Raw genomic sequence first — 10700 nt, forward strand, 5'->3', positions numbered from 1 at the left:
AAAAGTGTAAATTGCTGACATCGTTTATCAGATCGATATATCACCGACTGTATCATTTACCTACCTAGATATATATATATATATCAGAGACTTGTATGATATACAAGTCTCTGTATATATATACATTAGAGACTGACTCCAGCGGCTATTGGTTGATTGACAGCTGATCTGTGGTATGAACAACTAGCGCTGAAACGTGTTGTAAACGTGATATGCGATGTCTCGGCTCACACCTCCACCACGATCTGACAGGGCATCAACAGTCGGCCCAGCTCTCATCAATATTCCATAACTAAAATAATTAACATTAAATTTCCTTGTGAAATCATTGGTTGGATTTTAGGGAAAGCATTCTGTAAGAACAAATATTATTCAGATAAAAAAAAAAACATAAATCTATTGCAAATATATGTCCACTCGCAGGAGGGCTTTCACTCGATATTCATTTATGGGCAAATCTTAGTTAATTAACTTTCCTTTAATCATTCAATGCTTTCCTATGGAAAATTATGAGGAATTTTCTTTAAGTGGTGAAACTGGAGCCCAGTGGATTATATATCACAACGATTTTTCCGGTCGTTGTAATATTTTTGTAGAATATATATAAAATTCAAAGATGTTGAAATACGGTCTAAGATATCGTATTTATTAAACTAAACTTTCTAGGAGTCGGCAAGCGATTTACGGAATATCCGAAAATCGACCCGTGCAGTCCGAACGTATTTCACACCTGCTCAAAATTGTGGCATCTTAAAGTTAACATTGACAAGACTAAGATAATGTTTTTGGGAGAGGAACGGTGTCACGAAATATACAGTTCACCTATAATGGCAATAATTTAGAAATTGTGAAAATGTTTAAATATCTCGGGGTTTGTTTCACTAGAAATGGTTTTACACATCTGAATATCAAACAATTATAGGAAAAAGGCCTTAGGGCCATGTATGGTGCTATTTCAAAATGCAGAAATCATAATCTGTCCATCGATTGTAAAATGGATATTTTTGATAAAGCAATCAAACCGATTATACTATATGGCTGTGAGGTTTGGGGGTTTTGTGACACCAAACTCTTAGAACGTCTACATATGAAATTCTGTAAACATATCCTCAAATTGAAAACATCCACACCAAACTTTATGATATATGGAGAATTGGGAAGGTTTCCATTAAGTATAAATATAAAAGTTCGTATGATTGGATTTTGGGCAAAAATGATGGTTTCAATTCATAATAAATTGAGAAACAAATTTTTTCAAATTTTAAGACATTATAATGCTCAATGGTCTAACCATATTAAAGAAAATTTGAAGAATGTAATTTATTAGATGTTTTTAAAAACCATGAATTTACTAGTATATGATGCTGAAAAAAATAATGTTTTTCATACCCTAAAAAAATTGTTCATATGTAATTGGAAAAATGTTGTTTTCAATTCTCCGAAAGGGACCAATTACAGAATTTATAAACATGATTTAAGCTTAGAAAAATATCTACTTGACCTCCCTCCTAAGCTAGCTAATTCCTATTGTAAATTTCGAACTTGTAACATTAAATTACCAATTAAATACGGAAGATGGAATAACATCCCAAGAGAAAATCGAATCTTTAGTCTGTGTAACCTGAACGAAATAGGAGACGAATTCCATTATCTATTTAATTGTGGCGATCATCAAATAGCATAAACAGAAAAAATATATATCTAGATACTATTATGAAAGACCAAGTACATTCAAATTTAATACACTTTTTAATTTTGTAGTAGACGATGAATTGAAATCACTTGTGAAATTAATTAAAGAAATAAGTATACGACTCAACAATATTCAAGATAATCTCTTGCTTAACAAATGTATCGATGTATTATATCATATGTCCTGTACAATTTTGTATGTATATAATTCTCTACACTTGATATGTTTATGAGAATAAAATATTGTCATTGTCATTGAACTCTATAGGTTCTAATTGATTTTACAAAACGTTACACATAGTATTTAAGCTAGAGTTAATACAAATGATTGACAGTTGGCATTTTAGTACTCAAATTCAGATTTTCAAATTTCTTTATTGCATTTAGCTTTACAGCTCATTTGCATTGTACAGATGTAATAGTACAAAATTCAGTTGGCGTACATGTACATACGGGACACTGCACATATAATTATATCAATTAATTAGAGAATGGACAACATCATTACATCAGAGATGTTCTCAAATTATTTGCGTCGTACACAAATTTACTTAAAAGATTTAGCTCTTTTACATTTGTTGTGCTTAATAGTTGGACAAGCTTAAATACACATGGCTTTTTCCAATAATATATTTTTTATAAATTTCTGCCTTAGATATTGATAAACTGGACATACAAGGAAAAAATGGAATTCATCCTCAAGATCACGATTAGGATCACAAAATTTACAGATACGTTCACTCCTGACTATATTAGAATAACGTCCTGACTCAATACACAAGTTATGTGCTGATAACCTCATTTTTGTCAATACAATACGATTTTTCTTTGGTATGTATTTAGTCAAATAACTTTGTAATACAACATCACTTACCAAGTGTCGATATAAATGGCACTTAGGCGAATTTTCTAAAATAACAGATAATTCTTGACGTGCTATGTCATTAATCCTTTGCTTGATCAAAGGTAAGATATTTGAATTTATTGAATATTGGTTTATCCATACTCCACCATAACCAAGACTGAACAACATATCTTTGACACATTCAACCCAGTTAAATACAGTATTTGATTTTGGTAAATTCAATAAAACATCATATGCGGTTTTCAAAATACAGTTATTAGAATTTATAATTTTGAACCAGTATTTTATCATACGATATTTTCTGGTACATTGTATATACAAGTGGAAAACGACCCAATTCAAAATGCTTTCTGTAATAATAATTTTTAATATATTTTTGACGAAGATCAGAGTAAAATGGACATTGTAGTAAAAAATGATACTCGTCTTCAATTTCCTCTAAATTACAACAATCGCATAATCTGTTAGCCCTAGGAACATTATGTTTTCTGACATACTCTATATTTAAATTATGTGACGAAAGTCTTAATTTAGCTAGACACTTTTTATAAATACTATCAATGGGCTTACTTAGATAAAATTGTAAACAAAAATTATCGACTAAATGTTTATATACTACACCTCGTGATGTAGCATTAATTCTATTAATGATTTCTTGCTGATACACATCCTTAATTCTATTTTCTATAACACTATACGTATAACAATCAGTTGCAGTATCATGCCAGAGATAAGAAAGTCCTACTTTATCAAGTTCATTTACAATGTTAATTATCCATTCATCATTTCGACTCAATTCTCTGTTCCAATCATGCTTTTAATATACAATTTGAAGTTCTTTCCAGTTTAAGCCAATACTTAAAATTGTTTAGTTTCCTGATAATATATAATGGGAATCTGCCCAACTCCAAATACAGAAAATCATTACATGTAGATTTATTAACTCCAAGTAAACTTTTACAAAAGATGGTGTGTACTTTTTCTACGTCTGGTGCTTTATGATGCCCCCATATTTCACTTGCATATCCTATTTATATGTATCAAACACAGAACATGGTACTGGTAGGTCTAAGTAAAATATTAGAAAGGCATGTACATAATACTTTTTACAATTTCTTAACTACAAATAAACTTCTAAGTGACAGCCAATTTGGTTTTCGACCAAACCATTCTACAGAGACCGCTCTGGTTAGTGTGGTAGATAAATGGTTGAGAAATATTGACGAAGGGTATATTACTGGTGTAGTTTTTATCGACCTTCGCAAGGCCTTTGATACAGTTAATCATAGTGTTCTTTTACATAAACTCAAGGCATATGGTGTATCACCTTCAGCCTTAAATTTCTTTAGGTCGTACCTCACTGGAAGGACACAAGCTGTGAGTTTCTCCGGTGTACTTTCAGATTTTCTCCCTATTGATATTGGTGTGCCCCAGGGCTCAATTTTAGGGCCATTACTGTTTATTTTAAACATTAATGATTACCCAAAGTGTTTAAAACATTCTGTAGCAATGATGTACGCAGATGATACATCGCAGAGTGTGAGGGGGGACACAGTAGAAAGTCTAGAAGCTAAAATGTCAGAAGATCTTTTAAACATGATCAAGTGGATGAAGGATAATAAATTAAGTCTCAATTTAACAAAAACCCAATGTATGATGATAGGATCCTCTCAAAAACTCGCAAGATGTCGGCAGCTGATTTTGAAAGTTGGGGATCTCACGATTGAAACTGTCCAATGTGCAAAGTTACTTGGTGTTTTTATTGATAGTTGTCTCTCATGGAAAGAGCATATTGAATTTATTACAAAGAAAATATCCAAGAAAATAGGTGTGTTGAGAAGACTAAGGTCATTTATGTCAGATGATGTCATTACCAACGTATACAATAGTATTGTTTACCCCCATTTTATGTACTGTTCAACTGTCTGGAGTAAACCTAGCAACAAAATGTATATAGATATGGTCTTAAAATTACAGAAAAGAGCAGCCAGGATATTATTACATGTTAGAGATATTCTTACTCCCTCCAAATCCCTCTTTGAAAAATTAAAATGGATGCCAATTGCAGACTTTTACGATTTTAGAAAAATGGTTTTGTGTTACAAAATTTTACATTGTGAATCACCAGGTATTTTAACAAACATGTTTTCTTATGTAAAAAATGTGAATGGCAGAACAACTAGATCTATATCAAACAAATTGTATGTTCCAACAGCCAGAACAAACTATTTCAAACGTTCATTTGTATATACATGTTCAATTTTATGGAACGAAGCTAATGATACTATTAGAGACTCAGTTAGTATTGGGATTTTTAAAACTAGATACCTGCAGCTTTACTTCTCAAAATCTTAGCTATATATATATATATATATATATATACCGCAATATTTTATAAATTACTTCAACTAGTCTAGTTTTAATTTCTAAATATTTCTTTTGTGATTATTAATAGAATATACAGTTATATCTGTGATTAATTCCCTTACACTGATATTTTAGTATAGTAATATTCAATCTCATTCCATAATCTTCCTTTCTAAATTTAATTTTAGATCACCTACTTCATTGTACCATTTTAATTCACACTATATTAGTGTATATTCTGTCAATTTTTACCTTTTGCTATATTAGCATTGTATGTATATTCGACTCCTTGTGTTTTAATCATGTCCTTCAGCAACACTTGTGTGATATACAAGCGTTCATTTTTAAACCATATTTAAGCTGTGATGATAATTATATATTTAAAACATTGTTATATTCTATCGTTATTTTAAATTATGTCATGCTTGTGTAAATATATTTGATGCAGGGCCAATTTGTAAACTAGACATTGTCTAAATATGTTACCCTGGTTAAATAAAAATAAAAGATATTATTATAACATTGTGTCTTAATATTAAATGAGTGACTTTTCAACTTACTATTTATGGCAAAGTAAGCTTTCCTACCTTGGTTAGCAACATGAATTTGAGGGTTTTTTTTTTAACTTTCCATTATAATTAAACAACATTCCAAGATAATTAAATTCATTAAGTACTTCTATATCTACCTAAGTATAAAACCATTTTTCATTGTCACGCAGATAAATGTACATACATATTGCGTGGTGATTTCCGATAACAACGAGAAAAAAAGGAATTATACATATCACTTTCAAAAGTTTAGATGTGATCAAATTATTTGTAAATATAACATATTTATCAAAAGAAATTAGACGGAGAAGAAATAAAAAAAATTATGGAAAAATATCAAATGTCCAAAAAATGTTTCTATTACCAATAATTTCATAAAATTCACTATGAAATATATCTCCATCACATCAGCCTAATACAATCTGTTAAAATCCATATTCTAGAATTCGTTAATTTTAAAAGTACTGTATATAAATATCATTGTTTGGTAATGAGGTGACCGTTATTGTCATACTATAGGTAAATATCATTGTTTGGTAGTGAGGTGACCGTTATTGTCATACTGTAGGTAAATATCATTGTTTGGTAGTGAGGTGACCGTTATTGTCATACTATAGGTAAATATCATTGTTTGGTAGTGAGGTGACCGTTATTGTCATACTGTAGGTAAATATCATTGTTTGGTAGTGAGGTGACCGTTATTGTCATACTATAGGTAAATATCATTGTTTGTTAATGAGGTGACCGTTATTGTCATACTGTTGGTAAATATCATTGTTTGGTAGTGAGGTAACCGTTATTGTCATACTATAGGTAAATATCATTGTTTGGTAATGAGGTGACCGTTATTGTCATACTGAAGGTAAATATTTTTTGTTAGTGAGGTGACCGTTATTGTCATACTGTAGGTAAATATCATTGTTTGGTAGTGAGGTGACAGTTATTGTCATACTATAGATAAATATCATTGTTTGGTAGTGAGGTGACCGTTATTGTCATACTATAGGTAAATATCATTGTTTAGTAGTGAGGTGACCGTTATTGTCATACTGTAGGTAAATATCATTGCTTGGTAGTGAGGTGACCATTATTGTCATACTGTAGGTAAATATCATTGTTTGGTAGTAAGGTGACCGTTATTGTCATACTGAAGGTAAATATTTTTTGGTAGTGAGGTGACCGTTATTGTCATACTATAGGTAAATATCATTGTTTGGTAGTGAGGTGACCATTATTGTCATACTGAAGGTAAATATTGTTTGGTAGTGAGGTGACCGTTATTGTCATACTGTAGGTAAATATCATTGTTTGGTAATGAGGTGACCATTATTGTCATACTGAAGGTAAATATTTTTTGGTAGTGTGGTGACCGTTATTGTCATACTGTAGGTAAATATCATTGTTTGGTAGTGAGGTGACCGTTATTGTCATACTGTAGGTAAATATCATTGTTTGGTAGTGAGGTGACCGTTATTGTCATACTGTAGGTAAATATCATTGTTTGGTAGTGAGGTGACCGTTATTGTCATACTATAGGTAAATATCATTGTTTGGTAGTGAGGTGACCGTTATTGTCATACTGTAGGTAAATATCATTGTTTGGTAGTGAGGTGACCGTTATTGTCATACTATAGGTAAATATCATTGTTTGGTAATGAGGTGACCATTATTGTCATACTGAAGGTAAATATTTTTTGGTAGTGAGGTGACCGTTATTGTCATACTGTAGGTAAATATCATTGTTTGGTAGTGAGGTGACCGTTATTGTCATACTATAGGTAAATATCATTGTTTGGTAGTGAAGTGACCGTTATTGTCATACTGTAGGTAAATATCATTGTTTGGTAGTGAGGTGACCGTTATTGTCATACTATAGGTAAATATCATTGTTTGGTAGTGAAGTGACCGTTATTGTCATACTGTAGGTAAATATCATTGTTTGGTAGTGAAGTGACCGTTATTGTCATACTATAGGTAAATATCATTGTTTGGTAATGAGGTGACCATTATTGTCATACTGAAGGTAAATATTTTTTGGTAGTGAGGTGACCGTTATTGTCATACTGTAGGTAAATATCATTGTTTGGTAGTGAGGTGACCGTTATTGTCATACTGTAGGTAAATATCATTGTTTGGTAGTGAGGTGACCGTTATTGTCATACTATAGGTAAATATCATTGTTTGGTAATGAGGTGACCGTTATTGTCATACTGCAGGTAAATATCATTGTTTGGTAGTGAGGTGACCGTTATTGTCATACTATAGGTAAATATCAGTGTTTGGTAGTGAGGTGACCGTTATTGTCATACTGTAGGTAAATATCATTGTTTGGTAGTGAGTTGACCGTTATTGTCATACTGTAGGTAAATATCATTGTTTGGTAGTGAAGTGACCGTTATTGTCATACTATAGGTAAATATCATTGTTTGGTAATGAGGTGACCGTTATTGTCATACTATAGGTAAATATCATTATTTGGTAGTGAGGTGACCGTTATTGTCATACTGTAGGTAAATATCATTGTTTGGTAATGAGGTGACCATTATTGTCATACTATAGGTAAATATCATTGTTTGGTAGTGAAGTGACCGTTATTGTCATACTATAGGTAAATATCATTGTTTGGTAATGAGATGACCGTTATTGTCATACTGAAGGTAAATATTTTTTGGTAGTGAGGTGACCGTTATTGTCATACTGTAGGTAAATATCATTGTTTGGTAGTGAGGTGACCGTTATTGTCATACTATAGGTAAATATCATTGTTTGGTAGTGAAGTGACCGTTATTGTCATACTGTAGGTAAATATCATTGTTTGGTAGTGAGGTGACCGTTATTGTCATACTATAGGTAAATATCATTGTTTGGTAGTGAAGTGACCGTTATTGTCATACTGTAGGTAAATATCATTGTTTGGTAGTGAGGTGACCGTTATTGTCATACTATAGGTAAATATCATTGTTTGGTAATGAGGTGACCATTATTGTCATACTGAAGGTAAATATTTTTTGGTAGTGAGGTGACCGTTATTGTCATACTGTAGGTAAATATCATTGTTTGGTAGTGAGGTGACCGTTATTGTCATACTATAGGTAAATATCATTGTTTGGTAGTGAAGTGACCGTTATTGTCATACTGTAGGTAAATATCATTGTTTGGTAGTGAGGTGACCGTTATTGTCATACTATAGGTAAATATCATTGTTTGGTAGTGAAGTGACCGTTATTGTCATACTGTAGGTAAATATCATTGTTTGGTAGTGAAGTGACCGTTATTGTCATACTATAGGTAAATATCATTGTTTGGTAATGAGGTGACCATTATTGTCATACTGAAGGTAAATATTTTTTGGTAGTGAGGTGACCGTTATTGTCATACTGTAGGTAAATATCATTGTTTGGTAGTGAGGTGACCGTTATTGTCATACTGTAGGTAAATATCATTGTTTGGTAGTGAAGTGACCGTTATTGTCATACTATAGGTAAATATCATTGTTTGGTAATGAGGTGACCGTTATTGTCATACTGCAGGTAAATATCATTGTTTGGTAGTGAGGTGACCGTTATTGTCATACTATAGGTAAATATCAGTGTTTGGTAGTGAGGTGACCGTTATTGTCATACTGTAGGTAAATATCATTGTTTGGTAGTGAGTTGACCGTTATTGTCATACTGTAGGTAAATATCATTGTTTGGTAGTGAAGTGACCGTTATTGTCATACTATAGGTAAATATCATTGTTTGGTAATGAGGTGACCGTTATTGTCATACTATAGGTAAATATCATTGTTTGCTAGTGAGGTGACCGTTATTGTCATACTGTAGGTAAATATCATTGTTTGGTAATGAGGTGACCGTTATTGTCATACTATAGGTAAATATCATTGTTTGGTAGTGAAGTGACCGTTATTGTCATACTATAGGTAAATATCATTGTTTGGTAATGAGATGACCGTTATTGTCATACTGAAGGTAAATATTTTTTGGTAGTGAGGTGATCGTTATTGTCATACTGTAGGTAAATATCATTGTTTGGTAGTGAAGTGACCGTTATTGTCATACTATAGGTAAATATCATTGTTTGGTAGTGAGGTGACCGTTATTGTCATACTGTAGGTAAATATCATTGTTTGGTAGTGAAGTGACCGTTATTGTCATACTATAGGTAAATATCATTGTTTGGTAATGAGGTGACCGTTATTGTCATACTGAAGGTAAATATTTTTTGGTAGTGAGGTGACCGTTATTGTCATACTGTAGGTAAATATCATTGTTTGGTAGTGAAGTGACCGTTATTGTCATACTATAGGTAAATATCATTGTTTGGTAATGAGGTGACCGTTATTGTCATACTATAGGTAAATATCATTGTTTGGTAGTGAGGTGACCGTTATTGTCATACTGTAGGTAAATATCATTGTTTGGTAATGAGGTGACCGTTATTGTCATACTATAGGTAAATATCATTGTTTGGTAGTGAGGTGACCGTTATTGTCATACTATAGGTAAATATCATTGTTTGGTAGTGAGGTGACCGTTATTGTCATACTGTAGGTAAATATCATTGTTTGGTAGTGAGGTGACCGTTATTGTCATACTGTAGGTAAATATCATTGTTTGGTAGTGAGGTGACCGTTATTGTCATACTGTAGGTAAATATCATTGTTTGGTAGTGAGGTGACCGTTATTGTCATACTGTAGGTAAATATCATTGTTTGGTAGTGAGATGACCGTTATTGTCATACTATAGGTAAATATCATTGTTTGGTAATGAGGTGACCGTTATTGTCATACTGTAGGTAAATATCATTGTTTGGTAGTGAGGTAACCGTTATTGTCATACTATAGGTAAATATCATTGTTTGGTAATGAGGTGACCGTTATTGTCATACTGTAGGTAAATATCATTGTTTGGTAGTGAGGTGACCGTTATTGTCATACTGTAGGTAAATATTTTTTGGTAGTGAGGTGATCGTTATTGTCATACTGTAGGTAAATATCATTGTTTGGTAGTGAGGTGACCGTTATTGTCATACTGTAGGTAAATATCATTGTTTGGTAGTGAGGTGACCGTTATTGTCATACTGTAGGTAAATATCATTGTTTGGTAATGAGGTAACCGTTATTGTCATACTGTAGGTAAATATCATTGTTTGGTAATGAGGTGACCGTTATTGTCATACTGTAGGTAAATATCATTGTTTGGTAATGAGGTGACCGTTATTG

The sequence above is a fragment of the Pecten maximus genome, chromosome 8 (genome assembly GCF_902652985.1).
Source record: "Pecten maximus chromosome 8, xPecMax1.1, whole genome shotgun sequence".
NCBI lineage: Eukaryota > Metazoa > Mollusca > Bivalvia > Pectinida > Pectinidae > Pecten > Pecten maximus.